General features: G+C 41.7%; 1 protein-coding gene across 4 annotated transcripts in view; it reads left to right on the forward strand.

Annotated features, from left to right (window-relative positions):
• The first annotated feature begins 1,842 nt into the window (after positions 1-1,842).
• KCNG2 (potassium voltage-gated channel modifier subfamily G member 2) overlaps positions 1,843-26,505 on the forward strand; it is a 52,890-nt gene continuing 28,227 nt past the window's right edge. The window contains exon 1 of one of the 4 annotated variants that reach the window (XM_088056583.1): positions 1,843-1,879. The gene's annotated coding sequence lies outside the window, so the exon portion shown is untranslated. Of the gene's footprint in view, positions 1,880-2,160; positions 2,259-2,469; positions 2,540-26,505 lie in introns of those variants that run through there. The other 3 variants (XM_005525336.3, XM_088056578.1, XM_088056577.1) reach the window with 3 other exon arrangements.

Below are 26,505 nucleotides of genomic sequence, written 5' to 3' on the forward strand. Positions count from 1 at the left end.
TATTACTCTTCACTATCATCAGTGAAGTAAAGAAACTGCAACTTAGTGGAGCTGGGGAGTGGGGGAGATGGAATACTGTTTAATATTTTGGAATTATTAAAAGTGGAATTACACCTGTTCAGTCATGCTCACTCTGCACTTCTGGAGGTGTCCAACCAATCTCCAGTGCAAGCTGAAAGGTAACCTCTGAAGACAGTAGTACCACCCCAGTTTGTGAATAGAAGTGAGATCCTAATCTCCATAGCCTTGTCAAATTACTTATTAGGAATTAGAGGAGGGGGGGGGCGAAGAAAGAAATAAATACCTCTGTGTATTTTAACACAGATTATTTTGAGGAAATATAAGCCATATGCAGGTGGGATAAATCCATGCTAAATAAATAAACAGAACTGGCACAGAAAAGTAACTGCATGAAAATCTCATGCCAGGGGAATTATGTTTCAGGCTATCTGTGCTGTCAAGCAGCAAAAAATGAAAATAAAAAGGTCTTGCTGTATGAGAAAGACAAGTGGTTTAAAATAGTTCTTTAACACTGATACAAACAAGGTCAGATATTGTGATGCCTGTCTCGCTTCCAGACTTCAGTGGGAAAGCAGAGGGGAGTGATTCATGGAGAGCATGCAAGAAGCAGTGCCAAAATGGAGCTGAGAAGGACATGAGCAAGGTCCTGTTTGTTTGTCTTTTCATAATGCAAGACAAACAGAATATGAAATGAAATTAGAAGGCAACGTACTTAAATTGGCAATTACTTCTCCACTGCTACCTTGAAAACCAAGTATTTTGAGAGCAATGAATTGTTCCCTTGAAATCTGATAGATTTTGTAGTGGATGTAAGCAATAATTAGTAAAAACCATATACATGTACAAAGAGAATCTCTCTAATAGCTACAGATACTACAGGCAGAACTATGTCCTGCTTTCTCTGAGACAGAGCTGACTCCTTGCAGAGACAAGGGGCTGCCTGGGACTGACAGTTTTTATCAAGTTTGACCTAACAAATTCTTGCACTTGATTCACTAACTGAGGAAAGAAACTAATTAATACACACGTAAGCTTTGCTTCAGTATTAAGAGGCAGAAATCAGGACAGATGCCAGAACTAGACAGAAATTTCCCCAAGAGGACAGGAAGGAAATATTAAAAAAACTCACTAAAATTAAAATCAATGAATGCCAGAATCCAAATAAAATAAGATAAAATAAGTTAAGACTGAAAAACATCTGGAGTAAGGTACTAGCTACAGAGGCATTTTGAAAAAAAGCAGGTGATAAAAGGAGACACCTCAGGAAATGCATTTCGATCCTTACAAATAGGCTGTAACTTGGGGGTTAACCGCTGGGGATTGAGGGGGGAGAGGGAGGAGTCGGGGTAGAGCATCCTCTTTACTAAAACCATGAAAGTTCCGAGTGTGGTGTGTTTTTTCTTTGCCCGGCGGAGCGGCATGCTGCGGCGGTGTACGTGCGGTGTAAACGCGGGCAGAGCCTGACCGCTCACACCGGCACCCAAAGGCTCGCAGATCGGAGACATCAGGCAGGGTAATGATGTCTCTGCCCGGCCGTCTGTGAACGCCGCTCCCCACCTGGCCCCCCGAGTGGTCCTGGCAGCCCCGGCACACACGGCAGGCTCCGAGCTAAGCCGCGCTCTGCCGCGGTCCCGTCCCTGCGCTCCGCGGGCTGCCGGCACCGCTCTGCCTCCCCGACGGGCTCCGGCTGCGCCGGGCTGGGGCAGAAACTCGGGGAAAGGGGCTCTCCCCGCCTTGGGAAGCGCCTGGCACGCCCCACGGGCTCTCTGACAGCGCTCACCTGCCGGCTGCACGGAGCCACCCGCGGGCTGGGAGCGGAGCTGGAAACTGAGCCGGGAGCGCAGCGCAGCCAGCCCAGGTCCGGCGCCCGGGGGAGCGAGTTCGCCGCCTCAGAGCGGCTCGGGCTCGGGCTGAGCCCTCGGGCAGCGGGACCCGCGCTGCCCCGGCGAGGGGAGGGGGCTGCTGGTTAAAGACATGAATGAAAGATGAACGCCGCTGCCCGGCCAGGACGGTGCCCGGCTGAGGCTCGCAGGGCGGCTGGGGCAGCGCCGGCCCGGGGCTGGCGGGGGCGGGGGCCGTGCCCCAGCGGCAGGCGGGGCTCCGGGGCCGGCGCTGGGGCTGCGGCGGCGGCGAGCGGGCCCGCGCCAGCCGGAGCGAGCAGGGAGCAGGGAGAGGCGATGGAGCGGGGAGCAGCCGGCTCCGGCCCCGGCCCCGGCGGGGAGGAGGCAGTGCCTGAGGTGAGAGGGGCTGCGGCGGGCGGGCCGGGGCACCCGCTGGGCGAGGGAATGGAGCTGGGTGGCCGCAACTTCGCCGCTGGCCGGCGGCACCGTGCGCCGAGGCACCGGGTCCCGTCCGTGCCCGGGCCGTGCGCGGAGCGAGGGGCGCTGCCGGAGCCGGGGAGAAGCGCGGCCGCCCCGCCCCGTCCCTGCCGCCTGCCCCGGGCTGGAGCCCTGCTCTGCCCTGCCCTGCGCTGCCCTGAGGAGCGGAGCGAGCGCGGCCGGCCCTGCCCGGTAAGAAGGTAACCGAGCCGTGCCGGGAGCCGAGCCGGGGCGCAGCCGCTGCCCTGCCCGGACTGCCCCGGAGAGCTGCTTTGTTCACTTGCCTGCTTGGGGATTTGGGGTGGCGATTCGCTTTCCTTACTGAAACGGGGCTTGCGGAGCTGTCACTGGGATGACAGTGGTGTGCCCGTGCGTGGAGCTGCACAGGGGCCCCAGGTCCTGTAGTTTTTGCTTAGGCAGAGCTCCCGCTGCTTTCCCGGGTCTTCCTCAAGGTTTACACAGAATTAAGTCTTCAGTCAGGCTGCATCATCTCCTAAATAATGTGTTTATCTAAAGCGATTAGGAGTTTCCGTTTGGATCCTAGGCAAAATTTGCTCTGAATAGGCATGGCAGTCATACTTAATGTTTGCTAAATGCATTGCTATCAATTTGAGTGCATATTATATCTATGATCAGACCATAAATTCTGAAGGAATATGAAGGGGCTGTCTTGATTCTGATCTACACGGTATGGTTTGAATGAATATTCCAGTTTTGGCACTGACCCTGAAAACAGCAGTTAAGGTTTGTCCCAAAGAAGAAGGTACCGGAACCATAAGACCCTTGACAAGCCTGATCCCTTTTCTTTTTGAAAAGGGAGTCTCTCCTTTCTTTGAAGCACTTGTGCAGCAGATACTTTTGCAAGAACTTCTTACTCAATCTTTCTCCCCAGGGTAAAATTGGATAGGTCCATAAAAAGTGGCAAACCTGAGGGCATTTTTTTGGTTCAGCCTGAAGCACAAAAGTTACTTGAGAAGAAAAGCTGTCTATTGAGTCTGCTTATCCCTCCCCTGGCTATTTCCTTGGTTCTGAAATGGCTTGAGGGTGACCTTCAGAGAAAGAAGTCAGCTTTGCTCAGAGGATTCCAAACCTTTTATTTGCCCTTCTTAAGGCTTCTCTAAAGCAAACAAGCAGAGCATTTGGAAGGAAACCTATGATTGAATATTCAGCAATTCATTTCCCTTGGGTAAAAGCTGATAGATGTTTTCACTTGTTTTGGAAAGGTTTTTAGCCGAGCAAGAAAGATCTGGTTTGACACTGCTAAAGTAAGGCATGAGGGAAGGCAAAGGAAGGTAGTATTTTTTCGGTACATCACTCCTGATGTGGGGAAACAGGGGTTAGAAACTGGGTGGACTGTTGCAGGGCTTTTTCCATTATACTTTTATTCTGGTGGGTTAATCAGTGTATCAGTTTCTGTGAAAACTCGAGACTCCTGCCTTTTAAAAAACATTAGCGATATCACCGGATATTTTCAGGCAGTGCATATCTGAGACAGTATGGCACTCACCAAGAGATTAACAGCACTTGGCCTTGTGCCTCTGGGCTTGTGCCTAATAATACATCGCAGGAGCGCTGCATTAACTGTCAATAAATGTTTGCCATCACTTCGCACTTAAGTACGGAGTGGCTTTAAAACAGCACAGAGAGAAAAGTTTCAGCTCAGTTTTAAAATGTGACACAGCCCTTTGTATGACTAACTCTCGTGGTGCCTGGTTCTATTGCCAGGGTCCCCATTAATATAGCCCAGCTTTGTTTATGTGGCTTTGGTTTTGAAGACCTAAAACACATGAGTTTATTTCTTTAATTTCCCCTTCATAACTCCATGTTGATAAAACAGGTGAGAGAAGAGTTTCATTAGAATTGCATGTCTTTGCTGAACTTAGGCAGGACTGTGATGGTCTTCAGATGCTTCTTCTTTGCCATTGTGTTTGATTCTGGGAGAAATCCTTTCAAATGCCTAACTATGATTTCAGAACACTGTAAGAGATTACCCCCCAGGTATTCAGACTGCACCTTGCGCAGAGCCCAGCACTGCCTGCAGTCAGACAGGATCAGTGATCAAGCCAGTGTTGGATGGATTTTCAGACACCGTGAAAACCCTTGGACTTCTCCAGCAGGAGACCAGTCTAACTGGAGAAGCTAGAGCCAGAAAAGCTGGTGGGAACTGATGATGCTGTAGCTGTACCTGTGCTAATATTGTGCACTGGTACTCTTGGTACTGGGTGAGTACCCAGGTGGGGAATCATTCCAGAGTATTGTCTTCTGAATGCTCGGCATAGCTTTTAGCTTGTGAACTTGCATGCACACAGCTATTTGATTGCTTGTTTTGAACAGCTGGGGGAAAGCCTGAGGTGGATTTGATCCCTGTGTCCTCAGATTGTTTGCAAGAAAGAAAAGGAGGCAACATTCTAAGACTGAATTAATGATAAAATAAATGTTCAATTTAAATGGTATTAAGAGAAGAAACAGGAAGCTGGAGATGGTGAAAACTCCTATATTTTAATGTCTGAGTGATTGAGGAGCCTTTGACTTATTTTAAAAATTACATGAGGAGTCAAGGACCAGAGTGTTAAACCTATGATACAGATGGGTTTCAGTAGAGGGTTCAAAAACTTTCAAATGCATGTAGGTGATAAGGATTGAGATTATTTCTTTTCAAACGTTTTGCAGCTCTGCTAAAATAATGAAGAAACCTATCAGCTCTGGTGCAGTACCTCTTTAAATACTCAGTGTGCCTTTAATTGCATGGAGTAACTTACTTGGTCAGTTAAGACGTTAGTTTTGAGTTACTCGACTTGCCAGTTTCCCTACTCAGATGAATGTCTTCGTCAGATTATAAGAGGTGTAATAATCAGTCTAGGGACTTTAATGGTTTGTTTGCATCAAGCATTTTTAAGAAACAATTAATTAAACATGACAACTTTAAGTTACTTGGTACTGCTTCCCTGGTGTATGCTGCCTCTGCACCACACGCCGGTTCCATTTCAAGAGGCAGTTTAGCCCCGCAGAAAATTAGGGTCTGTTGCTTCTGTTCCTCTTGTGAAGTGTTTTGCCTGTGGGAGACTTCTTCCTTGCTCCTCACTTAGTTTTGTTCTTCACTAGACTAAGATACAAATGCAAATTAAGATCCTGTGCACTGTGTGTAAACGATGAGCTGAGTGAAAAAAACAATGTTTGTGAAAGCTCTGGTGCTGGTCACAGTGCCTGATGAAAGACCAGTGGCTTTTCCCTGACTTCCCAGCAGAGAGGATGGACACTCCCTATGTTATTTAAGATGAGAGAGGGGCTAGAGTCCCTCTGCTTTCTTAATATTGTCCTTCTGCCCTCGCCAACTCAAAAATCATCCTGTGATAGTTTTCTGAATGCTGATGTGCTTTAGGATGAGTGCTTTATATCTTCAAACTTCCAGTGCTTTCATTAGCCTTAGGTGCATGAAGAGCAATTTATGGAGCATTTTTCTAATTATTAAATATTTAAAATCTCTTTGTTTTTTCACCCAGGAATTAAGATAAGAAGTATGCAGTCTCCCAGCTTCTTAACATGAACTGGCATCTCTGATAATTGTTCAGGTTCTACCAAAACAAATTTACCATTTTACAATCATTAAATGATAAAATCTAAATCTTTAAGGCAAGTCAGGGTCTTGTGGTATTTTTCCAAGTGACAAAAAGCTAAGGGAGGAATTTCAATTACTGTAATTGAATTAAGCCACTCTAGTCTATTCCTATTCCTGAGCAGAAAAGGTCCCAAATGATTTCCTTCTTCTTCTCTTTCAGGGTTCTAAATAAGTACTTTAAAAATAAGGATAATTAAGACTGTGAACTGTGATGCCAGGTATTGGTCAAAATAAATGTAAATCCACTATATTTGCAGGAGGTTTGCACAAACAATGGTTCTCCATGCTCTGTGCTTGGTTAACCAGTGTCTTTCTGTGCTCTCAGTAGAATTTGTGATGCTTGTTGAAAACAAGAGATCCAACTAAAGTGTGTTAAATTAGAGTTCTGCACAAGTTGCAGGAGGTAAATCAATGTTTGACAAATGGTAAGGGTATGAGCATTTAAAAGAAAAAATGTACTCAAGATCCCAGGAATATTAAAGCAACCTAGATGAAACAGAAATAAAACATTAAGAATGTGTCCTTTCAGTGTTGTTTCAAGAAGAAGAATTATACGTGTTGGTGTTTATGGAGATTATTCTCATCTTCTTATTCAGAGCTTTGTGTTTCTTGAAGATACAAATAATATTTAGACTAAAATGGTACCCACAAGAAGCACTTTGTAAATATTAATGTTGTGGGGGATTTTTGGCAATTGAGTTAGAGCTGTTTGTCTCAGCCATCTATAAATGGTTCTCTGAACAAAATAAATAGACAGATACCAGCTGGGCAGGGAGTAATGGGTAAGATCCATCTTAGTCTGTGTGCAGAGTAGTGCCAGGATGCCCACTGCTCATCCTTCGTGAATGGGAGCAGCTGGGGCCATGCTGGTGATGCCCTTCTCTGCCTGAACTCCATCATTCCTTTGGAGGGGGAAAAGAGTGCTGACACCCAGCAGGATCACAGAAGCATTTAGGTTGAAAAAGACCTTTAAGATCATGAAGTCTGACTCTTGCCATTACCAAGCCCACCACTACATTGGCTTTGTTTGGTACACTTGGGATTCGAGCATGGTCCTCCGGGAACTTTGGAGAGGATTTATAAACATGTTTACTTGTTTATGATATATCTTTTGCCATATTGCAATGTTTGTTGGGGTTTCTTTTAATGTTTTTAGTCACACACCTTCTTGGGATGGGCTGACAATGAGGTTTGCTAGATGTACTGTGAAGCAGTTGTGTGTTGGGCTGTGAACCAGATTCCTCACATCATCATTTTGTGCACATTTGCCCCACTGTCTGAGTTACAAGACATCTGTGATTTTGGAATGTTTAAGGATAAACTGGACAGATTAAGTAAAAAGGAGGAGAAGTAAACCAGATTTAGGATAAACCATCCTCCAGGGATTTGGCACAGCTGTGAGGATAATTTTTTTGTGCCTAGCCCTGTATCCCTGAAAACTATACCTAACTTCTTCAAGTCTAGCACTTTTCTGAGACCTTGGTATTTTATCTGTCCAGGGTGTTGAACAGAACTGAATCCTGAAATGGAAGCTTGTTTCCATTTACTTTTTAATTTCTAGAATTGGACCTACACTACTGCTTTTAAATGTTTGTCACATGAAACCAGCTTTGAATCAAGGAAAATACTGTTTGGATTTGAAATACCCATTTGTTTGAAAACTAGTATTTCTTAGTGCAGATCTACTTACTATGGTGACTTTGAGGGTGTCAACATTTGCATCCTTTCAGAGTCTTTTTCCCTTTTGCCTTCTCTTCCCCCTCAGTCCCTCCCTTGCTATGGCAGTGCAGGGATTGTGAGCCCTGGTTTCTGTGCTGTGTCCCATTCCTGGTTCAGGTGGCTTTGGCATTACTGGGGTATTGCTGGCCTGAGCTGGAAGGAGTTCATTCACAGTTAAACTCTGTGTTTGTTTACAGCTGAAGCAACACTGAACTGCATGAGCAATAACATAAGAACATCACATTCAGAGTCAACAACAATGGGAATGTGCTCGTTTAACCACACAAGTGATGGAGATTAATGAAGGGACCAATATGTGATTCCCGTTAATGGGTCTTGGCACAAGTAGTGTAAGGCAGTGGCAGTGTCTCACTCTCTGAAGGTGGTTGTCATAATGATGGACAGATTTTTGCAGTGTACAAAAAAAAAAATCTCTAGAGTTTTGTTTGGTTTTGGACTTCAGGGTGTTTTTTTTTAGCATGAGGGGTTGGTATGTTTCTAAGAATAAGAACATCCTGCTTTGGAAATGAGGTGGGAACAATTGCTAGAGAAAGTGCATTGTCAACACTGTGAGTCATTGAGTGTTCTAAATAGTAGGATGAAGGATAGACAGAGCTTGAGGGAAGATGAGGGGTTTTTGAAATTCTCAGAGTGAAGTGTGAGAATCCTAGGTACTCCATGCTGAATAAATTGTAACAGACATGAGGAAAAACAGGTGTTTTCCTTCAGATTATCGGTGCAATTTTTTTCAGCTGGTAAAGCCAGGAGCCCAGAGCCTCTATGGAGACTGCAATCACAATATAAATTAATTCTACAAAACTCTGAGTGAAACTCAAGCCTCTTTAGAGCTTTTCAAACATTATCCCAAGGCTAAAATCTGTATGGGTTAGAATTCTACTTTATTCTGACCTGTCGGGATGAAATTTTTACTTGGTTCTCAAAAATTAATTCTCTTCCCTCACAAACTGCCTTTGATAATGTTCCAAAGTTAAGGAAGAAATACTTGAAAAAGCAGATATTTCCCAGGACATGGAGCACATCTCATAAATTTTAGTGTCTAATTCTGACATCAGAAATGATTGCTTTTGGAGATCACTATAATGTGCTTCTAGTTAATGATGATTGTGGTACACCATCCAGACTGATTCTTGCAGTGAAATTGCAGTTATACTTTGATGGCAGAGGCCTGCTATGTGTCTCCATGGGCAGTCTAGCACCACTTTGTTACCATTACTGGACCTTTTTCCATCTTTTCAGACTGCAAGACCTTGTTGTTCAGTTGAGCTGTTAAATTTGATTACAATAATGCACGCTGATGTGCACTAATGCATGTTGATTGCAGTAATGCATGTTGACATATTTCTGAACTTACCTCCGTGCTCAGAATAATGACCAGCCTTACCTGCCAGGCTTAAGCAGTCAGTGAAGCCACAAGAGGCTTGTCTGTGGTTTCTATTGATGTGCATGAGTATGCTAACTTTGAATGGTATCATTTATATGATGGCTTTCACTGTACAGGAGCACACAGTAAAATCGTGACCCTGTGACGTTTAATCAGACATAGTTTCTGTGGCAGAACTCAAATTATTACATTCAGTCTAAGTTCCCAGCTAAGTTTTAGGGCTTTTTCCAGATTGCATTCAGTTGAACTTGTGTTCATTGTTTAAGGGAAAGTCATATCAGTTCCTTACGAAAGTCTCCTCTATTCAGCCTACAAGAAAGCACTAACAACTCTAGTCACACCAGCTCTAGTTCAGATAAAGTTGATTTGTTTTAATTTCTGTACCTAGAATAATTTTATTGCTGTGTTTTTGTCTATTGTGTTTTTCCAGGTCATTTAGTCAGACTTTGAGGAGTAGTTTTGAATGTCATTATATACTGTAAAGTCATCAAAGGTGTTTCAGGAAGGACTTTTCTGAGTATGACTTTAAAGCCTGCAAAAACTTTTGCAAATATATATGGATTAAGGAAGAGGATCAGAGTTATTTATAAAAGAGAGAGAAAAAAGAGAGAAATTTTGAAAAGTCTTTTCATGACAAGTTTAAGTAGTTTAGAAGGCTTCATTTCATAACTACTGATTTAGAAACAAAAGGTGGAGTCCTGTGAGACTGGGAAATGCACAGCATACACAACCTTTTCTTTATCCACCAGAAGCAGAAGCAGCATACTCTCCAGGCTTTAGAGAGTCCCAGCACTTTGTGATTGTAATTGTGAATATCCTCTTTCGTGTGTATATTCTTCAATGTAAATGTCGCTAAAATATTTCTCAGTTTAATATTGCATTTAGTGTTTCTCTAAAAGCCCGATTCTGAGCTCAGCCTCTCCTGGTGGTTGTATGAGGCTTCACACCATGAAGGCTTCCTCTGGCAGCAGAGGGACTGGAATTTGTTCTGCAGACTGCTGTTCAGGGCTCTTAATTAGAAGCAATTGGCTGTATGGCAGGGAAATGTTCTTTTTGACATGCTGAGATAAATCAAAAGAACCCATCCAGACCAACCTTTATGTAAGTGAGAGCCTGCCTCAGTCCTAGGTGTTTGTGCTTGTACAATGGTCTAGAGTTAAAACCCTCAGAGTTATGGATGAATAATACCAGATCACTCTTGGACTAAGCAAGAGTAAAACTTATGATTTTATTTCTTTTCCATCTTTAAAATAAAAAATTGTGAAAAGAGCTTACATTCAATGTCTAATCCTGACAGACTTCACCCTTAGGATCATAGAATCACAGAATATCTTGAGTTGGAAGGAATTCACAAGGATTAGTGAGTCCATGGAAACAATTTGTTCTATGGCTTCTCAATTTCCACTGCAATCTGCTAGTGTTCTTGCCTAATTACTTTTCAATTAAAATATGTGATTCTCACTTGGCTTTCTTCCTCCACTCTGAGTTCCAAGACGATGGTTCCCCATTTGGGTCAAGTGAGAGCAGCCTCAGGACTGGCCAGCTTGGTCTGTTTGTAGACACATATGATCAGGGATGCACTTTCCATCTGGAAGTCACTTTGGCAAGCTCTGCTTTTCTCCTGCAAGAAGGGAATCAGCTTAAATACGTTCAAGACATGCACTGACTTGGACTTGGCACAGCAATACTGTGTTTTCTGTAGGTGAAAATTTTAACTGAGCAATTGCAATCAAAGATTGGCTGCTTCTCTGCACTATCCCAGTGGCAATGGATAATAGAATAGTATGAGCTGGAAGGGACCCTTCATGAGTAATTCACACAAACAAACTCCTGGGTACGTTGGTGTCCTGAAGCTCACAAAAACCAAGGGGTTTCAAGAGTGGGTCCTTATAGAACATTGAAAAGCCTTTTATTTATTAAATCTCATACATTCTCTTTTATTTATCAAACCTCATTCATTCTAATGACTAGTTCACGGTTCTTGTGCTTTGTCATGTTAATAAGTGTGGTGAATCATTTTTAATAACCATTGCTTTTCTCTGTAAGCTCTGATAGCATCTGTGGGAGACTGTGACAAATAATACCTGTTCAAATGCTGCACATGTGGATATGCATGCTTTTTTGTTTCATATCAAACATGGCTTCTTGTTCAACAACCTACTACAATTCTAAATACTGGGATTTTTTTTTTAATTTTGTTTTTTAAAGATTATATAGAATTTAATTATTCCTCAAATGAAGGGATTCACCTTTAGCTTAAGTGAGAGAAGACTGGTGTATGATCCAAAACTCATACTTTGATACTTTTTAATAAACTGGCTTAATTGAGCTTATATATTTATTGAGTGTTATAATTATATATGAGTGTTACATAGTATAATATATATTATATAATAACACCATATATGCTATATAATAAAATATAATGAGTGTTATATTAGTTGAGTTTATATATTGAGTGTTATAAGGTGGGGGCACATTGCTCCATTCATGCATCAGCGTGAGGAACCAAAGTCAGATGAGGATTTGTCATGCTTAGTGGCAGCACCCGATTCTTTTCTGAAGCCTTGAGTCAGCATTTCTCTGGGGTCTTCTTGCTTCCTTCTTGGTCAAGAAGATTTTTCAAGCACATTCAGACTATCAAAGTTTAGTGACATGATTCCCTTTTGCTTCCTTGGCATCCTTTATACCACTCTTGGCATTCTCAAAAGTGGACCATTATTAAGGAGAAAATGTAATTGTACCACCAAAAGATCCTACTCTACAATTTTTTTAATTATTCTATGCATCACTGGAGATTTCCAGAGAAAATCTTGAAGCAAGAGACACAGCTAACGTTAAATTCAATAGCATAAGAAAGGTATAAAAGAAATCAGACCCTTTGTTTTCAGAATGTAAATGAAAATGCAGCATTGGGGTTTAGGGGTAAACTGCTCCCAAGAGCAGGATGCATCATGAAGGCACAGTATGAGGTTCTTTCTTCACACAATGAAGTGTTCTATTAACTACTGATTTTGTCATCTTATTTCCACCTATGAAAGCTAGTAGGCATGGTCCAACCTTGAGCCACCCCTTGCTGGAATTTCAGCTGAATGTATTCAGGTAGTCATAACATAATGATCCACTTTCACTTAAAATAAGTTAGTGTAAAATTACCACAGACTGGTGTTTTGATTTAAAATAGTGCCAGGTCAAAGTAGAACAAGAGTGTCCAGGCTGTTTATCTGAACAGTTTGCATTATTTTCTGTCCTCTGTTGTAACTAGCAAGAGTTTTCTCCTTTCATTTTGTGCATTCACCTACCCATTCACAGAGATAAGAGGTGTCACCTAAAGTGGTTTCAGAGTCACCCGCCGCATACTCATGGGACTGTCTCTGAATAAAGGTGTGGATCCTTGCCAGCTAGGATTGACAACTCCAGGTTTCTGAATGAACCCCTCAGCCCCATGTAGGGGCTGGATGAAGGGCAAAGGCAGGAGGGAGCATGACATTGTGCCCTACGCTGGTGGTGTCACGGAGCTTGTGTCTTGTACAGTAATAGTGAGGGTGGAAGATAATGAATGAGTGTGATAAGGAAAAGAGTGTCCCTCTGCCTTTTCCATAATTTCATCTGAGCCAGCTGGTAAATGCTGGAGTGCCAGGAAACAACATGTGGGTTTCCAGGGATCCAGTGATGGATTTTAACACATTTTTGTGTTGCTTATTTGCCGGTGTTACATTTTTGCTATACCAGTGGGTTCTCAACAGCACAGGAAGAAGTATATTAGCACAGTTATGATTAGGGCTTTGTAGTTATGTAAAGGCAGTCTCATTTATCAGGTTTTACTTCCCACCCACATTCCCTCCTTTGGTTTTTTATTATTTTCTTGAGTCAAGTGGCAGGCATGAACGTGAGAGTCAAGGCCTTTGCAACTTCGCAAAGGCAAAACGTGTGGAAAGTGATGCCAAAGTCCCTTTGGAGAGGAGGACAAGGCAGGCAGCCAGGGGATTAGGAATGCCTGCTATGAGCTGGCATGCAGGATGTGGCTGGAGAGAAGGCTTAGGTGAGACTGCAAGAGGGAGGTCTTGGCTGGAGCTTCATTTCAAAGCTTTTTGAGAGCGGGAAGGGCTGGAAATGGTTGTGTGTGTGTGTGGCTGTAAGAGCTCCACTATTGCACCAGACAGTCCTGACTCCTGATGGGCACTGGTGTCACAGAATGCTTCCTGGAGTCTCTCTTTGTACAGAAGAGAGCCCCAAAGGCACGTAGAAAACTTCTTTTCTCTTTAACATGTTACAGGGATAGATTTAGGCTGGGCCTAGCAGAGCCTATCCCCCTGCTCCCTTGATGCAGTGCAAGGGAATCAGAACATCAGGGTGACTTTCCTCCACCTCCTGAACCCTGTGTGCTCCTCACAAGAAACCAGAAACAAAAAGAATGTCACACACGGAGAAAGTCTGTCACTTCCCTCCACCAATCGCTTTGTGTCTGTGACACAGCCTGCCACGGACCCTCAAGGGACCATGGGTCCCCATCTCCTCACCTGGTGCAAGGTGTCTGCAAGAGAAGCACCTGCTCCTTTGAAGGGTGCCTAAGGCACCAAAAACGTATTTCAGTGCCTTGGGGTGGGGCGAGAAGACATTAACCTGCAGCTAAGTGAAGTGCACACCATTTTGGGGAAGGCTGAGCCAGTGGACTGAAGCGCACAGAGCTGGTTTCCTCCAGAGAGGATGTGAGTGCAGGAGGGATAGGCAGCAGCATATGGCAGTTCAGCTCTGAAAAGGCGCTGTGCAAAACGGCAGCTCCTTATTTAGCAGATCTGCTTCCTCTCTGGGTGCCCTGACTGGATTTTGTAGAAGACCTAATTCTTTCCTCGATAACTGAATGGGTTTGGTTTGGAAATAGAGAATCTCATGGTGCCTCTAACTGAAGATTTCTCCTGAAGTGGAAAGACACTATCAACTTCAAGGCAAATAACATATGTTTGAGAAGAATTTTAGGAGGCAGCATATCAAGATCTTAGGCCAAACCCTGAGAAAACATTTGGAAAGCATTTCAGAAGTAAGTAAATGCAAAAGATAGAATCATGGAGGGGAAAAGAAATGTCCATTTACTCTCTGCTCTTTAGCTGGACAAGATGCAAAAAAGGAAAATCTTTGCTTAATCATGAACACATCTTGGAAACACCTGCAGGCTGATGTTTCAAATAACCTCCTTCCTCCTGCTCTGAGTGTTCTGGAATGGGAAGCACAGGTGGGATGAGACTGGGGCTTAGGAGAAAGAGAAATGGTGTTTCTTCTGGCAAGTTGCACATTTTATTGTCATTTGAAGGACCGTAAGGTCGATCTCATGCCCTGTGAGTCACCTAGAAGTGATCAGGGAGCACTGCCAGGAGCTGGCAAGCAACTGATAGTAAGTCACTGACTTAACTAGAGTGATATAGTTGGAATAGACCCAGAAGGTCAGATATGACAAAAATAGCTCAGTGTAATTCACAGATTTTGTTTTCCTGTGCACTTTTATGGCCACACAGTTATTTTTCATGTTTCAAATCAACATAAGAAGTACTCATTTTCAAAGCAAAAATTAGAGCAGGAGGCATGCAGAGTATTTCTTTGGATTTCACAGCATGTTGCTAGTCTAGTATAAAATTTGCTGGCCTCGCCCTCCAGAAGGAAAAAAGAAAACAAAGAGATGCTGAAATAATCTACATCCATTTGCCTTAGGCAAAGCAGTCAGGTAATGTAATTTCACTAAGGGTAGTTGAAAAAGTGATGAGGAGAACTGTTCAGGAAATGGAAAGCAGTATATATTTTTCTAGGGAAAGAATGCACTTCTGGCTTTAGGGTTTGTATTGTGCACCCAAATTCTACTTCTAGGCATTGAATGACAGATGAAGAAAGACTGGGCAAGGCTAACTAGAGAGGTGTGCTCAAAAGTTGTAGTTATCTCTTGTCAGGGTGAACCTTATTTCCTCTTGCATTAGAATTGAGTTTCAGCAGACCAAAATTTTAAAGGTTTTAGAACTGCCAAGGATAATGAAATGAGATAAATTTGTGAAGGGAGAAGAAGCTGAGGGATCATAAAAAGTGCTGACAGTAAATTTAGTACACTGAAAGCCTAAGGGGTACACGTGCTACCTAGCACCAGGAAAGAAGCCTAATCAAAAGAAAGTTTGATACCAGTCCTTGTCCTAGAAGGTAAACAATTGTATGAGAAAGAGCATATGGAAGGTTAAATGTAACTATTGCAGATAGTCATTGTAAGTTTCAAGCAGTAAAATATTCAGAATCAAACAGAAAGAAATGAGAGATTTGAGATAGCCTTTGTTGGAACATAAATCAACTCATTGGAGAAGGTTTTTAGAAGAATAGATAGATGTCAGCAAAACAGAGTGAAATAAATTATGAATGTACCAATTACACAAGTTTGCTTGTTCTGTTTGCGGAAGCACATTCTGCATTTTATAATAGCCTCTGACCAGATTTATTTCCAGTGGATCAAATGTGATTCTTTTCATGAAGGAGCTGAAAATGTATAAAGGGATAGCAATAATTTACATTGTTGTAACTTAGAATATGTGTCTAAATATGCCATATCCTCTAGATCAAACAGTCAGATCTTGATTTGGCTTCTGGTTTGTTTATTCACAGCCATTCAGGTATAAAAAATCTGCATTTGTCCGTGTACAGATGCATTTGAAAAGCATTTTTGCATTTGAATAGCGGCACTGTTAATTAGCTAATATAGTTATATGGACATATTTTGTATGTACAAATAAGGAGGTGGTGAAAATGTAACCTTAAATATAATTTATTTTTGCCACTGTTTTGATAATTTAAAGAGCTGTTAGTCACTGCTTATTGAAAGCATCAGGAAGGCTTCATTTGTTGCCCTGTGTTTTAATAGTTACTCACCAGCCCTGCTGGGCTGGCACACGCAGCAGAGAATGGGGAGCAGGTGACACCAGTGCCCAGACCCAGACAGGAAAACTCAGGGTCAATCTCAGCTTCTGAACCAAGCACCAAAGAAAGCTTGCCAGGTAGGAAGGTAATTAAAATGTTGTTTCAAAAATCAATTTAAAGGCCTGTGGGGATGAGATAACAATGGCTTTGAAAGTAGGACCTTCAGTAAATAAATTGCAAATTATTGTTTCCAAATGCAGCTTCAGTAATCCATATTCAGTCAATTTATGACTTTATGGCTTAGATTTGATGGCTAAAATTGAGATGGAGTTTTGCAGTAGATAACAATTGCAGGTCAATTCTTTAGAACATACGACAATGACTGCTGATTTATATAAGCTACTTCACATAATGTAATTATGCAGGTGTCTGCAGAAGGAAAAATGGACCTGGTAATGAGGAGCTGGAACTGATGCACGATGGGTTGATGCGGCAAGACATTTATTTGGGGTGAAAGGGTCCTTAATAGGAGGAAAAGTATGTTGCTCTAGCAAAGAATAGCTTGGAGAGAGAGAGTAAAGAAACTGCTCAAAAGGAGAAGAGATCTGCCAGATTATGGGAAGTAAGAAAAGATCCCACAAGTGACTCCTTCACCTTTTCAGTATTAGTAAAGCAGCAGAAACCAGGCTAATGGGTAAAGGTGTTTTATTCATGCTTTAGAAAAAAAATTGAGATCAAGATTTGATTGAGGGGATCACTCATTAAAAAGTGGCATGGACGTAAGAGCAGATGTCTGTAAGGGAGGTGCTCAGCAGCAATGATGGCACTCTCAGGAGAATTTGGAATGAATATGTCTGTAACTTGTATAAAATTCCTCCCCACTGTCTGGGATGGCTTGACAGAGGTTGAGGAGTCTTCATTGCTCCTGTCTTTCTGGGTTGGAAATAAAGATGTTAAGGAGTGTGAAACAAGGTGGAAATGAAGCTACATGTTGTCTACTCTCTCGCCTTGTCCCCATCTTGCCCCTATAATCTGAGACTCAGTGCTCAAGAAGGCTCCTTCATAGTGGTTTCCATATTGCTTTCTCTTCTCTCTTTTGGTGGAACCACGCAGAATCCAGCAGGTGTTGCTGAATCTGAGGAACCATTGGTTCTCTGTGTGCAAAATCACTGGAGTCTGAAAATCTTAACAGGTTTACATGCAAAAAGACATTCTGCATCTTTCTGTATGGAAAATTAAAATACCTTCTTAATTTCGGTGTGTGTAGCCTGTCTGTACTGCAAGACTTCATCTGCAGTTTGTAGCTGTGTATTCATAAATCTTGATGACAGTCTGACAAACACACAATACCCAGGCATTCCAACACAGTGAGTGCTCACATAGTGCCTGTACATACATTATGAAAAGTAGATCGCTTTACTCTCATGGACTGGTGAATTAAGTGGTCCCGATTTTTCTGTCACTGTAACAAATTCCCAGTTTTGTCAAGTCAGTGAGAGTGCAATCTTTGCATAAAACAGAGGCAGGAGGCCAAAACCATGAGATTTCATGAAAAGGATATTTAGATGGTTAGGTTTAATTTATTTTTCATAGCTGGGCTTTGGTTTTGTATAAATACGATGAGTAGTAGAAATTCTAGGGTTTGGAGGAAACAGGAGCTTTTTTACTGTGGTTCACAGAGGATGCATTTTAGTTTAAAATCCTTCTGCTTTACCAGTCCAGGATCAGGAAGACTATTTGCTATTTTTAGAAAACAGCATTTATCCAGCAGCAGAAGAGGTAACACCAAATGACATTAACCCTTTCACTGGCTTCTCTTTTTCCATTTGGCTCTTGGGTGTGTGTATGTGCTTTGGAAGGGCAAGGACCATCATGTTTTCCATAATGACATTGTGTGACCAAGGTATCTCCCCTCCAAAAATAAGGAATAATGTGCTCTGTTTTTTAATCTGTACACACGTTCATACACACATTATAACTATGCCCAGACTTATTTCCAGCTGCTCCCCATCACAAGTACCTTTGTATAAGCAGACATCTGATCAAGCTACAGACACTGGAAATTCACATGCACAGGCTGGGTACGTGCAAAACCAGCATCTGCAGTGGTCACATTTAACTTGAGAATTAGGGAGTTATATTTATTTTATATATATTATTATGCTCTGTAATGCAAATTGCTGAATATGTTCAGCTTGGGTAAAACAGGAAACATTTAGTAATAAATATAGCTGCCTAATGTGAATCCTATGGAAACTTCTTCCAGGACAGTGTTTAACTTTAATTACAGACATTTTCAGGTTTACATGCATGGTAGAAATCCACTATTTTTTTTTTAACAGCACTTCTGCTGTTTCAGTGAGTATCTCACCTGCAGGAAGAGATCAGTTGATCTGCAGCACTGACTTTTGATGTAAGAGTGCCACACTTTAAAAAGCTATGAATATGGAGGATCTCTTGTCTCTGCCAAGAGATTAAAAATAAACCCCCAAAGGCAAAGATTCTCAAAGGACCTGTTTACCTAGGATACTTCTGGTTGCCCAAAGATGGCTTTTTACTAGCACATCATTCTTGGCATCCAGCTGTTGCTGTTGTGCCACATCTGCTATCCTCAGATATCCCAAGGTGTCTCAGAGTGCACTGGGTGCCTCTGTGCAGGCACCAGATTAAAGCTGCTTGTTTCCACTGGAAGCCAGTGGGAGCTGATGACTGCTTTGACCCTTCTTGGTGCTTCCTGACCTTGTGGTCTTGAGGGCTGGTTTTGGAGACCCACATGCATTTAGTGTCATAGATCTCATGTCTGTCATTTCCCTGCTTGTTGAGGGGAATGTATGGATATCTGTGTAGATATGCATATATATGGGGGAAATACAACATTTTCTATGGGTGTGTTTGTATATGTTTAAGCATGGGCTTAGTACCTGTTATGCATTTACTTAGTAATGGTTTTCTTTGGTGATATAGCAGACTGTGATCCTGATTCTGAGACAGAGAGAGAGCTTCTTACAAGCTGCTTGGCACTTGCTAACTTACATGAGAAGTGCAGAGGTTCAACATATGCTTGAATTAGGTTCTAAAATAATGAAGTATCTCCTTTATACCATATTGATCTCTATCCTTTCATCCTTCTCCTCTTCCTTCACACTGTAAATTACATGTTTCTTTTTTATTTAACAGTTGTAAACACAAAACCATCAAGTGATTTTAGTTTATGATCATATTTTATCTCAAAACAGTACCATTTACATTTCTTAGCTGACCACTAGAAGTTTAGGTAAGTGCTTTCTCTCTCCCACTCTTTTTCTGTAAACCCATCTGTGTTTGCTCATGTCTCATATTTATTTCACACTTTGTTTCCTTTCCAGATCATGAAGCTATCCTTTACAGCCACAAAAACATGTCTATAATGATGACAGAGACACAGAAATTCATCTTATGAACGGGGTTTACTGTGTAGCACTTGTAGGATCTTTCCAGTTCCGTCCAGCAATCCTTCCCAGGGGCACCTTCCACTCCAGCTCCTCAAAAGTCTGAGGACCTCTCTAGAACCCAAGTCCATAGCCCATTTAATTCCTGTTGATTCAGTTAAAGCTAGGCTTTGTAGAGTATGATGATACACTTCAGGACAAGGTTTCTTAGACCAAATGGGGTCTCAGGTTCCTGGCAGCATATAGAAGTATTCACCAGCCAAATAAAACTTTGCTGTTGAGAAGGGGACTGATTGAACTGGAGAGCAGCTGCTTAATCAGAGTTTAAATGATTCTGTATCAGTAAGCTACTGAGACTGAATACATTAAATAAAATAAGGTCATTTAAAGTGTAAAATAAAAAATACAAAAACAATTATGCAGTACAAATCAGATTACATGCATTCCTTTTGAGCATCTTCATTAAGTAGCTGTTAGCTACTTATTTGCTGATCTTTATTCAGATTTTTAGATGCTGATATCTGTGCTTACTTTTTATTTGATGAGCAGGCAACTTGGATATGAATTCATATTTTATGAGTTGTCTTTTAATAAAAAGTTTTCAGGAGGAGAATGAAAGTTATTTTGTTGCTTATTTCTTCGGTGTGTCTTTTTTGATAACAGTAAAAGTTGGCTGTTAGCAAAAAAAACCCAATAATGAAGTTTTGTTTGGAACAAATGCCCTAGGATAAGTAAAACTGAGGTAGATATATCTGGGGTGTTCTGCTGTATTGCATGATACAGGTATAGAGAGATGCTGATCACATAAGCCTTGTGCCTGATAATCACTTCTATTCACTGCTGTCGCTGTGGAGGGAGACAAAAGAGTTTTTGTAGAGACCATGCTCCAGATTCTTCAGTGTAGTAGATAAACCTTATATTTACCAAAGTACAGGCTTGGAATAGAGCTGGAGCCCAGCTTTTTTGTTAGTACCTGTGAAACGACTCCATTCTGTGATTTTTCTCATTTAGCTGAACATTTAGCTGGACAACATCCATCTTTTTTCCCCAGTACTGCAGTGCCCTAGCAAACACAACCTGATGAGTTAGACCAGCTTATTCATCTGCAGAGCACCTTCCAGGGAGCCTCCTTTGGCAGTCAGGGAGCATAGCTGGAAAGAAAAAGAGGTGCAAAATTATTCATACACTTGCCAGTCTCCAGCTTCTTTGAGACCCCGTCAGATCTTCTGGCAACACAAGGAAGTGAGAGCAGCTTTCCATTGCTCAAAGTGAAATAGTCATGGCTATCCTCTTAGCTGCACAATGAACTAGCCAGTCAGATAAAGGTGGAATGAAGAAGTAACTTCCTTAACTCTGCTGGCCCAGTTCACCATTTTGGTCTCGTTCCTGCTTTCCTTTGGCAATGGGATTGCCAGAGCCCATTGCCCTGTGTAGGCCTAGTTCTGAGCAAAGCCACCACAGCACACACAGATCTCTGGCATAATCCAAATTTGGGGTAAATTGATCTGCCTAGTCATACTGCTTTTTCTGATGTAAAGCCTGTTTCTGTGTCTCCATAGCAGCCCCTCTCACAAAGTGCTGCAGGGGGAACCTGCAGGGGGAAGTTAAAACCAATGAGGCAACCATGAATGGGGCCTGAAGTCCTAAACACCTCCTGAGCAAGGCCCGTGGGATAATGACCTCCTGAGTCTTTAATGTGAGCACCACAGACTGTGCAGCTCATGGAGCCTTCCTCATGGAAGGGCAAGGCCAGCTGGCAGTGAAGTAACTGGAAATCCCTCATCATCTCTCTGACCATAATAAGATTTAAAGCACGGCAACACAGGGGAAGAAACCAGCAGCTTTGGAGTGTTCCAGAGATACTGGGATCTGGCAGTGATTTATTGTTTGTCTCACTTGCAGAATAATATATGCCTTATGAGTAACAACATGTCCTTTTGCTGCATGAAAATAACTGTTCAGAAACAAAATCGTATCAGTAGTGGCAATGCTGTAAAATGAATTCCTTAGTGGTATTTTATCCCAATGTTTCTGTGTATTTGCTGGTATTGCAAGTGGAATGGTGGTGAGCAATCTGGCAGACACTGAAGGAATTCTGAACAGAGGAGAGCTTTCTCAGGGAGAACAGGAATTGTTCATTTGCTAGCCCAACTGCATAAAAAATTAGTGAATAAATAGCCACCCTGAGTATCCTTTAAAGGTCTGGATTGTTGTCATAGTGTTGATGTTACTGCCTGCTTTCACTGCCCTGAGAGCTCACCTTATTCAGTGGTTCATATAAACCTATTGGGTCAAAAACCTCCAGATTGAGCAGCTGGTCTTAGAATGGAGCTTCTCACACATCTGTCACTATAGCAGTTCTCTGGAAATGTTACATCAGAGTGTGTCTGTATGACATTGATTTACCAGGGTTCTCCAGCAAGATATCAGTGAAATATTTTCATCTATTGCATACATGAATAATTAGCCTGTCAGCTTTCCTCTTGTATCTGTTCCAGTGTTTTTGAAAGGAGAGCTGATTTAGGAAAGATTCACTATGATTGCTGAAGATACTGCACATAACTGGATCAGTCATATCTTACCTGATTTTAAAGCCATCATCTTCACAGTGGAATCCACTCATTCCCGCTGCATCGAGTAGATAAGTCCACTGAAATTTTATAGAGAACAAGGTCTTAATGCTCACATCCTCAGTCTGTGAGCTGACTGAAATAATTGCATTAGAGAAAGTGCAAAGTTTTCTAATCATTTTGGCTCTTTATGAAACATTAAAACTGGTAACATTATCAGATGATCCTTTAAGTGAGTGAATGTGTTTAGTGAATTTAAGTGTTTCTCTACTGTGTACAGCAGTGGCAATTCAGTGGATGGGAAAATGGGTTGCTGGTGAGAGAAATTAGAGATGCCTTAGATTATTACAGGTCATTTTCATCCTCTTCAATAGCAGGGTAAGAATGTGGAAATACATCTGTAAAGCCAAACTGCAAAAGACCTCTCTCTACCTGTTTGAGAGGGAAAAAACATAAACTGTGTCCCGCCTTTTCAGGAATGAAAAGAATCAGTGCTTCTACACAGGTGCTGTGCCTTTGTCCTGTCAGCTTTTGTCAGGAAAGTTGATGTTGCTACCACATTTGTCTAGGAGGAATCCAGGACTCAAGATGTAATGAAATTGACATTTTGAAACAGAATTTTGTGTTGAATTTATATAAATACACCTGGGGTCCTTTGTTAGCAATAGTATTAGTTTTCCTATTTATTTGAGCACAAATTTTTATTTTTTAATTTACTTCAAGCTGCTGCAGTATTTCCAGTTCACCACAACTGAAAGCTGCAAAATGTAGATATTACTGGGTAAAGACTGCACAGAATAGAAGTGAAGGGCTTTGGGAACTTCCTGCTCCAGGCAGTGGCGGTCATTCCTTGTGGAAATGCAAGTTGTGTACAGAGCAAGATCTGGAACACCTTCTCATTTGAAAACACATCTGGAGAACAGGATTCCTGAATTCTGTCCACAGCAGGGAGGGCAGGTAATTCTTGCTGCACCAAGCAGCAATTATTAGCACTCTGTCAGTATTCGCAGTGCTCACTGTGGGCATTATGTCAAGAACCTCCCTCTGTTTAGAAGTCACCTTATCCAAGGGCTCTGGAACCACAGCCATATTAATCTCATTCAAAAGATGTGTGTCCCTGTGAGTGTGGGTAGGGATATTGGGACACACAAGGCAGAACAAGCTGTGGGGACACCAGATGTGCACAAAGAGAGTGATGAGCTAAAGTGAACAGACTTTAGGCCAGGAGCTATCCTTTAACCAGTGTGTCTCTGAGAGAGAGCTTATTCTATTGCATGTGGACCTTTGTTTGATCCAGTTCCTGTTAACTCCAATCCGTGGATTAAAATTTACAATCTTAATGAGTCTAAATTTAAAAGGTCTTCTATGCAATGATGTTAATAATTAACTACAATCATGTTAAATTCAGAGGCAGAATTGTGTTTAAGTAGAGATGGGAATATTTTTGAGGTCAGTGCACAATTGATTTATGAAACACACATGAGAATAAGAACATCATCTGCAAAACAAACATGAAAACACATAAAATCCAGTGTTCACTAATTCAAGCTAACAAGAGAAGCAAGATGCATCTGTATACAATTTACCTTTCCTGTAAAGGATTTCATGTGGAAATTAAAAAGGCTGGATCTGTATCTGAAATCTGTGAGCAGTTAATGAGAGCATTTATTCATGGAATCATTTAGGTTTCTTCCTGGAGAAGACCCTCAGGATCACCGAGTCCAGCCATTAACCTGGCACCACCAAGTTCACCACTAAAACCATGTCCCTAGGTGCCGTGTCTGCAAGATCTCCAGGGGTGTCGACTCAACCACTTCCCTCAGCAGCCTGTTCCAATGCTTGATAAGTCTTCCAGTGAAGAAATTTTTCCTAATATCCAGTCTAAACTTCTCCTGGCACAATTTGAGGCTGTTGCCTCTCATCCTTTCACGTTCAATCATATGTATCTAACAACCATTCATACAAACCTGTGAATGGCCATGAAAGAGACCCAAGGACAGGTATAGTTATTAGGAAAAATGCCCCAGCAAATCTTTATGAACTTCTGAATGCTAAACTGGGACAAGAGTGACATCACACAGTCAAACCTTCTTATTTCTAGTCAGAAATCTAGTTGGTATATTCTGTACAAAATCAAGCCTATTAATCATGTGGGTGGGAAGCTGCTAAGTATAGAATTGCAAAAACCAGAAGGATGGATCAGAAAGAAAAGATCAGTGTTAAGAGCAGAGCTTGTGTTAAAAACTGCTTTTTACCTCAGCAGTGATCTGTAAACCAACTGGAACGCTTAACTGATAATTCTATGATTTTCACAGACACCAAAATTTGTTTGGATTTTTGTGCTTCCCAAATTTTGGCAACAGAAATGAGACAATCTGTTTAATTTCCTGGGTGAGAGGGATAAACAATGCTGTTTTAAAACACTACACAGTCTGTCACTTTTGCATTTGAAAGTACCATTCATATTGTATCTTAGGCCAGCTGTGGGTATGTAATCATGACTGGAGCAAATGCTTTAAAAACTGGATTTTGATGGGTTTTTTTTATTCTGAAATACAGCAATCTAGGAACAGGGAAAGAAATGTTTCAGATTGGCAACTAACTCATAGTACCTTATCTGACTAGCTGATTAAATGGGATACTAACAGGATTAATCAGTAAGGCTCTTAAAATAAACTTGTGTGTGATTCATGGAAGAGTAAAAGCTTCACCATCTACTGACTGCCAGTAAGGGTCAAAGGTGCTGTGTTCACAGGGCTCAATCTCTGTCCAAGCAAGTGCAGACAGAACATATTTTAATTTCAGGCTCTTGACACTTAATCCAAGGTTGCAGTTAACAGGAACTGGATCAAACAAATCTCCGCATCCAATCTAATCTTCCCAGAATCTGGGAGATACAGCTCTGCTCTGAAGTCCCTTCCCTTTAGCACATCATCCACTTGGCGCATATTTCGAGTCTGTTTAGTTGTTCAGGAAATATGAACTAAGGATAAAAGCACATTTTACAAACCTGTTTTTTTGCTAACCAGTTGAGGGTTAATTCACCTAAACAAATACAGAATGGTTTGAACACAATGCTCTGTTTTATTTTAAGTAGTAGTAATTCTGTGGGGAAAAGCTTTTCTGCCTAATCCTTGCAGTCTCTGCTTGTTTTTTATTTATAGTTCTGTTTAAGTGAAAAACATGTTTTAGGACCTTTGTGAAATCTTGAAGCTTGCTAGCCTGAACAGAATTCTGTAATTCTGGGTAGAATGCAAAAATAAGCAGTGCTTGCTCTGTCTGTATTTTACCTAGCATGTCTGCCTTTTGTCTGCTATGCCACTGAAGCAAATAGCTTCCTAGAAATAATAGTTTGATGCTATTTAGGGTACAAAGACAAATGGGCACCAAAAGCTTGTGGAAGTCCAGAGTAAGATTGGGTTTAGCTATGAAGATATGGGTGAAAATTCCATACCTTCACATAGGTAGTTGACCCAGATCCCTGATTTCTTAAAGATGTCACAATGTTCATACTTTCACTATAGAACTCTGGGAAGTACAGTGACACAAGATAACTCATAATCTGTCTAATGGAGACAAGCAGCTATGGGCGCATGTCAGAATAATTAATGTTGAGTCAAGTTAATTTTTTCATTTAACAAATTGAATTGTTTCAGCTAATTGTGTAGTGCAGGTTAAATGTGATGAGGGATGTTCAGAGAAGAAAATTATTACTTTTTTCCTCCACTGAATTAATGAAAATATTAAGGAAAATGTACACTCCTTGTATGTTATTGCATGTTATTGCATATTGTTACTCCATGTTAATGCAACAATGTCCAGCTTCACATGCTGAATTTTGCAGCCTTCATTACAGCAGGAGTCTCTTGGGCTTCTTGGACTGACTAATGCAGCATCCTCCTCAAGGCCCCCAAAACACTCTCTGGAGGAGAGTATCTTGGCTATTGAGCTCCATTCCTGTACAAGACCTGTACAACCTTTCTTTCTCTTTTAGATGGGGACATCTCAGCTAGGTGTGTAAGGTGTAGGTGTGTTCCTGTTACTCTGATGAGGAAGCAGACAAAATGAAGGGCTGTTGAAAATCCTGGTAGCTTTTCACCTTCTTGAGCTATTGCCCTCCCTAAGCAGGGGCTTAGGAGGTTAGGAATATTAAAGTTTACTGATAATAAATACAGAAATATGTAAAATTTGACTGTGTCCAAGTTGCAGTTCCCCTGAAAAGAGCAAGGTGTGGTTCAATCTCTTCTCCCAAATACCAAGAGATTGGACAGGAGGCAATGGCCTCAAGCTGTGCCAGAGGAGGTTTAGATTGGATATTTAGAAGCATTTCTTCCTAATGATAAGGTGGGCAGGCATTGGAACAGGCTGCCCAGGGAAGTGTGTGAGTCACCATTCCTGGAGGTATTTAAAAGACCATAGATGTGGCACTTTGGGACTTGGTTTAGTGGTGGACTTGGCAGTGTCAGGGTAGTGGTTGGACTCAGAGATCCCTTAAGGGTCTTTTCCAACATAAATGATTCTACGATTCTGTGATAATGAGTACACAGGG

Source organism: Pseudopodoces humilis, chromosome 1 (assembly GCF_049639895.1).
Source record: "Pseudopodoces humilis isolate 2021_Gansu_Grassland_sample_001 chromosome 1, ASM4963989v1, whole genome shotgun sequence".
NCBI lineage: Eukaryota > Metazoa > Chordata > Aves > Passeriformes > Paridae > Pseudopodoces > Pseudopodoces humilis.